Here is an 8,321-nt window from a genome sequence, read left to right as displayed (position 1 = left end):
TTAAACATTAATTATATTTTCTACAGATAATTATGTTTCCAATAAAATATTAATGTCTTAAAAGAAAGTTACATATTAATGACTTATTAGTAAAAATCTACCATGGGGAAAATAAGTTATTTTCATCCATGACCTCAATTACCCTGTATCCATTGATAATTTTCTAACTAGAATGTTGAGCTTAATCTTCTCTTCTGAAATGTCATGCACAGTCCTTCACTTCCAACTGCCTCCCAGACAATTTCCTCTAGGTGTCTCAAACCTGAACCGAATTTATACTTGTTTCTTAAGTTGCACTTTATGCAACTTGAATGAATATTCCTTCATTAATAAAGCTAACTTACACTGGAGATAGAAAGACCATTCAAATGCTCTTATAGAATCATTTCCACCCAGAGTTATACCCCACCTCCACTGGACTTAACTGGTACTGATATGGTTTGGCTGTGTTCCCACCCAAATCTCATCTTGAATTGTAACTCCCATAATCCCCATGTGTCATTGGAGGGACCTGGTGGGATGTAGTCAAATCATGGGGGCAGATTTTGCCTGTGCTGTTCTTGTGATAGTGAATAAGTCTCATGAGATCTTATGGTTTTATAAAGGGCGGTTCCCCTGCTATGTTCTCTCACCTGCTGCCATGTAATATGTGCCTTTGCTCCTCCTTTACCTTTCTCCATGATTGTGAGGCCTCCTCGGCCATGTGGAACTGTGAGTACATTAAACCTCTTTTTCCTTTATAAATTACCCAGTCTTGGGTGTGTCTTTGTTGGCAGTGTGAGAATGGACTAATACAGTAAACTGGTACCAGGTAGGCGGGTGCTGCTGTAAAGATACCCGAAAATGTGGAAGCAGCCTTGGAATTGGGTAACAGACAGAGCTTGGAACAGTTTGGAATGCTCAGAAGAAGACAGAAAATGTGGGACGGTTTGGAACTTCCTAGAGATTTATTCACTGGCTTTGACCAACGTGCTGATAGTGATATGGATGATAAAGTTCAGGCTGAGATGGTCTCAAATGGAGATGGGAACTTATTGGGAACTGGAGCAAAGGTGATTCTTGCTATGCTTTAGCAAAGAGACTGGTGGCATTTTGCCCCCATCCTAGAGATCTGTGAAACTTTGAACTTGAGGGAGATGATTTAGCATATCTGGCAGAAGATATTTCTAAGAGGTGACTTGGGTGCTCTTAAAAGCATTCAGTTTTATTCATTCACAAGGATATGGCTTGGAATTGGAACTTATGTTTTAAAGGGAAGCAGAACATAAAAGTTCAGAAAATTTGTAGCCCTGATGATGTGCTAGAAAAGAAACACCCATTTTCTAAGGAGAAGTTCAAGCAGGCTATAGGAATTTGCATAAATAATGAGGAGCCAAATGTTAATTGCGAAGACAATGCAGAAAATGTCTCCCAGGCATGTCAGAGGTCTTCACATCAGGTCCTCTTATCACAGGCTCAGAGGCCTAGGAGAGAAAGGTTTCCTGTGTCAGGCCCAGGGCTTTGTTGCTTTGTGCAGTCTCAAAAGTTGGCACCCTGCATCCCAGCAGTGGCTAAAAGGGGCTGATGTAGCATTCAGGCCATTGCTTCAGAGGGTGCAAGCCCCAAGCCTTAGCAGCTTACATGTAGTGTTGGGCATGTGGGTGCACAGAAATAAAAAATTGAGGTTTGGGAGCCTCCACCTAGATTTCAGAGGATGTATGGAAACACATAGATGTCCAGGCAGAGGTGTGCTGCAGGGGCAGAGTCCTTATGGAGAAGCTCTACTTAGGGCAGTGCAGAAGGGAAATTTGGGGTGGATCCCCCACACAGAGTCCCCACTGAGGCACTGCCTGGTGGAGCTGTGAGAAGAGGGCCACCATATTCTAGACACAGAATGGTAGATCCATCCACAGCTTATACCATGCATCTGGAAAAGCCACAGATACTCAATGCCAGCCCATGAAGCAGCTAGAACGGGGGTTGTATCCAGCAAAGCCATAGGGATGGAGGTGCCTAAGACCATGGGAATCCACCTCTTGCATCATTGTGACCTGGATATGAGACACGGAGTCAAAGGAGATCATTTTGGAGGTTTATGATTTGACTGCACAGCTGGATTTCAGACTTGCATGGAGCCTGTAACCCCTTCATTTTGGTCAATTCCTCCCATTTGTAATGGGTGTATTTACCCAATGCCTGTACCTCCAATGTATCTAGGAAGTAACTAACTTGCTTTTAATTTTACAGGCTCATAGGTGGAAGGGACTTGCCTTATCTCAGATGAGACTTTGGACTGTGGACTTTTGAGTTAATGCTGAAATGAGTTAAGACTTTTGGGGACTGTTGGGAAGGCGTGATTCATTTTGAAAGTGAAGATATGAGATTTAGGAGGGGTCAGGGGTGAAATGATATGGTTTGACTGTGTCCCCACCCAAATCTCATCTTGAATTGTAGCTGCCATAATGCCTGCATGCTGTGGGAGGGACCCGGTGGGAGGTAATTGAATCATGGGGGTGGGTTTTTTCTCTGCTATTCTCATGATAGTGTATAAGTCTCACAAGATCTTATGGTTTTTAAAAGGGCAGTTTCCCTGCACATGCTCTCTCACCTGCCGCCATGTAAGACATGCCTTTGCTCTTCATTCACCTTCCGCCATGATTGTGAGGTTTCCTCAGCCATTTGGAACTGTGAACCCATTAAACTTCTTTTTCTTTATAAATTACCCAGTCTTGGGTATGTCTTTTTTAGCAGTGTGAGAATGGACTAATATAGATACCTAAATAATAAATGTCTATGATGGAAAAGTTTTTGTGTTCTTGGAGTGCAGAAATATAAGGAAGATTTTATTTTCCCCTCAGTGAAAAAATATGACTGTAATGAAGATAGAAAAATTTTCAAAGATATGGTCCAAGAAGAGAAACACAAGAACCCATTATCTCCAGGTTTTAGTGATAGGATTGGGTATGGTAGAGGTGACTCAGAATCAACTGTGTGAAACTCAATTGTATAATTTTGAGGTAACGTTTTGCAGATTTTTCTATTTATTCTCCCATATGGTCAGCTATTTTTTTTATTATTGTGGAAAGTCATAGGCAGTTTTGATTGTGCATATGTAGAATGTGAGATTGATTCAAATGACACTCAGAACTTATATATTGTGCTGAATATTTGCACGCAGTCTTGAGTTCTTGATCTCCTCACTTGCATAGAATATAAAGGAAAGCACATGGAAAGCTGGATAGCTGCTGGCAGGAGAGCACCAGCTGAGCTGTTTTCTGAATTTATAAGCTAGCCAAAAACTTTTCTCATCAAAATCAAAAACTAATCTCATCAAAATGGTATAGGGTGTCGACAGAGTTTTATAAGGAAAAAGCTAGAAAAAGTTTCAGATGTCAGGATGCAATCTAGGTCAAGTATTAACCTGGTAGAGGGAGCTTGGGGAGGGATATTGAGCATCATGTAGACACTGAACAAATAAAAATTTTTAAAAAGAGGAGTAATCAAAATGATTGGACAAAAGTGCTAAAAGGGGGTAAAAGTTGGCTGTTCCATGGAGACTTTGCCTTGAACTCATAGACAACCTAGATAAAAGTGACATCACTGCACTTGCCAAACACACCGGAGTGGCACATAAAATATGATAATAATAGTTAAAATCATTGAAAAGTAAATACTTAAGCTCAAAATGAGACAGGAATCCGTAGTGGCAGGGCCAGAAAGTGGAAGTTGGACTAGTAAGCATACAGTCTCAGAGGAAGATGCTCTGGGGCACTATAACATTTGTTTGAAGTGGCTGAGGATTGTGTTCCTGGGGCTCCTAGGGTCAAATGGCCTTAGCTTCCATGAAGCATGGCTGAAACTGGGTCCCGTGTATAAACTGGGACCATGGAGAGGTTTTGCCCTTCATGTAAAAGGAGTTACAAAAACTTGGTTTAATAGCAAAGGAATGTGGCAAGATAACATGTCTCCTTGGGTTCTTAGTTAAAAAAAAAAATTACCCCTCCAGACATGGAAACTCCAAGCCTTTAGCATGTAATGGTGAGGGATATTAATTCATAATGCTCACATATTGCCAGCCTTCCAGACTGAAAAATTAAAATCTAATTCTGGAGCAATGAGACCAGGAGAAGTAAACATAAAATTAGTCTATGTGAATATTTTCACATTTGAAATTGAATAGTACCATTCCATGGGGTATGGAGGAGCATGTGGTGAAATCTCTGCTGAAAATGAATTCCCAGTAAGATAATTACAAGCCAGACGAAGGAATAAATATTATAAATGGGAACCCAGAAAGAAAGTAAACAAGGGTTTCTGCACTTGAATAACTTAAAAAGATAAAATAATTTCAAAGAGGCTGTAAAATATGCTTGCATGATAAAGAGATAAAAGAAGAAATCAACATTTTAATGAAAGAACAATAGATTATGAGAAATAAGATTAAAAAGCAAAACTTCTAGAAATTGAAACGTAATCGTTGAAATAAAAAATAATGGACTTTGAAACCTAAAAGTACCATGAAGTTAGCACAAAGAAATTGTTTAACAAAAAGGGTGAAAAATAACATAAAACCCTTTGGGTATATACCCAGTAGTGGGATGGCTGGGTCATATGGTACATCTAGTTCTAGATCCTTGAGGAATTGCCATACTGTTTTCCATAATGGTTGAACTAGTTTACAATCCCACCAACAGTGTAAAAGTGTTCCTATTTCTCCACATCCTCTCCAACACCTGTTGTTGCCTGACTTCTTAATGATTGCCATTCTAACTGGTGTGAGATGGTATCTCATTGTGGTTTTGATTTGCATTTCTCTGATGGCGAGTGATGATGAGCATTTTTTCATGTGTCTGTTGGCTGTATGAATATCTTCTTTTGAGAAATGTCTGTTCATATCCTTTCCCCACTTTTTGATGGGGTTGTTTGTTTTTTTTCTCGTATATTTGTTTGAGTTCTTTGTAGATTCTGGATATTAGCCCTTTGTCAGATGAGTAGGTTGCAAAAATTTTCTCCCATTCTGTAGGTTGCCTGTTCACTCTGATGGTAGTTTCTTTTGCTGTGCAAAAGCTCTTTAGTTTAATTAGATCCCATTTGTGTACACGTATGTTTATTGCGGCACTATTCACAATAGCAAAGACTTGGAATCAACCCAGAATGTCATCTGTGACAGATCTGGATAAGAAAATGTGGCACATATAACCATGGAATACTATGCGCCATAAAAAAAGGATGAGTTTGCGTCCATTGTAGGACATGGATGGCAGCTGGAAACCATCATCTTAGCAAAAAACCTATCCAAGAAGAGAAAACCAAAACACCGTATGTTCTCACTCATAGTAACTGAACAATCAGATCACTGGACTCTGGGAAGGGAACAATCACGCACTGGGCCTATTATGGGAGGGGAGGGGGAGGAGGAGGATTGCCATGGGGAGTTATACGTGATATAAATGATGAATTGATGGTGCTGGACTGAGTGATGGGGCCCAGCACACCAGACAGCATAAGTTATGCATATGTAAACAAACCTGCACGTTATGCACATGTACCCTCGAACTTAAAGTATAATAAAAAAAAAAGAAAAAAAAAAAGAAAATAACATAAAACCAGTTGACGTGTCCCAAAGAGCGAAAAGAAGTCTGTTTCAAAAACTCAGGCAGGCCAGGTGCGGTGGCTCATGCCTGTAATTCCAGCACTTTGGGAGGCTGAGGTGGGAGGATCCCTTGAGCCCAGGAGTTTGAGACCAGCCTTGGCAGCATAGTGAGACCCCATTTCAAATTAAAAAAAGAAAAGAAAATATCCCACAAAACAAAACTCAGGTAGTAAAGATAATTAACATAATGACTAGGCACTTACTGTGCATTTGGCCTTCTTCATATGACTTAATCCTTAAAAGAACTACGTAAAGTCATTGTACTTTTATTCCTATTTTACTCAGTACAAAACTCAAACTCTGAAAGTTTAAGTGATTTGCCAAAGCTTATTAATTAATAATTAATGGCAGAGCCAGGTAACTAGGAATATTTTATTTCCAAGTATTTCCAGTCACTTATCATTTGGAAGCATTTGTGGCCACATTTATGGCACTTTACATGAGATTCATTGTGGATGGATTGGAAGACATGAGTAAATCAGAAGTTTCTAGGTCTAGTAAAGCTACTTTATTATTTAGATTCCAGTTTCAAGTACTAGAGTCCTATTTCAAATAAATCAAGTGTGATAAATTTGCCAAAATGAAATCCGGGGGGAATTGAGCCTTACCACAGTAATAAAAGACAAGATATAAGACTCAAGACTTAGAACCTCAGTGTCTGGTCACAGAGGATACGTATGCTCCCTCCTGCCTCCTTATCTACTTTCCTCTCTTCTTTCCTTCTCTCTGAATGTGTACAACATTTTTTGTTTTGTTTAATATCAGCAGATAGGAATGCAGGCAATTTTAGTTCCTAACCAGAGAGAAAGGAGCCTTTTTGTCCAATCTGAGCAGGTGAACCCTAATTAATGACTCTAATTATCCTGGAACAATTCAAATGTAGTCTGGGTCAGGCTCCTAGAAACAGAACCCGAGATGAGAAATTTTTTGTGCAAGTGATATAGTGAGGAAGTACTTGCAGATGAAACCTATAAAGGAGACTGTCAGAACAGGGCAAGGGAAGACGCTACTCAAGGTGTGGCTTCAGCAGACTAGCCTCAGCTTAATCGCTGGGGAGGTTTGGTAATACTGTAGTTTCCCGTTTGAAGCAATTGATCTAGGCTTTTCTGTCTCCTTCATCACCCAGTCATGGGATGAGAGCCACCTCTCCAGGGGTCTGCTATGTACGTATCAGACATCTCTGGGGACAGTTTCTGCTGTCCAAGGGCAATTTTCTGGATTGGATATAGCTGTGAACTGTGAGCTGCAATTACTCACATATCATTACATAAGGAGCTCTGGGCGAGGCACCAAGAGCATCCTCCATAGACTGCCTAACTCGGGACCATTTAGTATAGTTGATAGGGGTACAATATTTGTCTGAACTTGGTTTACCTACTTTATTTATGCTTGGAAGTAGGGCTGTTGGGCTTGGAGTCTAGTATGAGAAAAAATACTGAAGAGGTGAGGTGCTGGATAGACTATAGATAGCCATTATTCCAACCAAATCCTTTGCCTCTGTGGATATCATCTATTTTCTACATCTCTGAAATTTCCCGTAGAGTTTCAATATAATGCTTCTTAATTAAAAATATATGCATATTATATATCTATATTACATGTGTGTATATGCACAAACACATTGCTTAAGCATTTGCCTATCATATATAACCCAGTAAATTTAATTTCGAATTTTTAGTTTTTTCCACAATTCGATTTCTCCTTTCTTTATTACCAGTAATATCATCAGACAGTCAGCCTTAAATCTTTTGAATTATCCCTAATTTTTTCCCTTGTTCTTCTTTTCATCTCATATGGTATGAATCAATAGATCTTAAAAAATTTTCTCATAATGCTCTTCACATGTAAGCCTTCTATTTTATCATCATTCCCATTCCAGTCCTCATCTTGTCACACTTTAACTACACCAAGAGTTTCTTAACTGACCACCTTCTCAGATCAATTCCTTGCCTTAATAGAGTGGTATTTCTGAGGTGCCTCTATAAACACATCACATCCTGACTCAAAATCTTTAAATATCTTCCCCCCTTGCCTAAAAATCTATTTTTTAAAATTTATATTTAAGTTCCCTCAATAATCTTGCCCCAGTTGGGTATGGTGGCTCACACCTGTAACCCCAGCACTTTGAGAGAACGAGGCGAGCAGGACACTTGAGCTCAGGAGTTCAAGGCCATCCTGGCCAACATGGTGAAACCACGTCTCTACTAAAAATACAAAAATTAGCTGGGCGTGGCACCTGGCACCTGTAATCCCAGCTACTTGGGAGGCTGAGGCTTGAATACAGGAAGTAGAGGTTGCAGTGAGCCAAGATGGCCAACTTGGGCAACAGAGTGAGACTCTGTCTAAATAAATAAATAAATAAAAAATTTGCCCCATTGGACTCTGGTGCTGTGTTAATGTGTGTTGCCTATTTTTAATACTTTTGTAAGTTATTTTATCTAGCCATAAAAGGAAAATATCAAATTTGTGAATAAATTAAAATTAAGATATGAAAATACAGAACTTAACATGTTGAAATTTTGAAGTATTGAATGCCACAGTCTGAATTTCATGTATAAAAATAAACTTTGGGCGAGGTGATTAGAAATTACCACAACTGGGAAACAATTTTTTTTAAGTTAAAAAATATGTTGCTATTACAAAAAATTTTAAATTAAAATTAAAAAAATAAAATGCAATTTTAGACTAT

This window comes from Rhinopithecus bieti, unplaced genomic scaffold (genome assembly GCF_001698545.2).
Source record: "Rhinopithecus bieti isolate Rb0 unplaced genomic scaffold, ASM169854v2 scaffold_12970, whole genome shotgun sequence".
In the NCBI taxonomy this organism is placed as follows: Eukaryota; Metazoa; Chordata; class Mammalia; order Primates; family Cercopithecidae; genus Rhinopithecus; species Rhinopithecus bieti.
Note: the sequence above shows the minus strand (reverse complement) of the source record.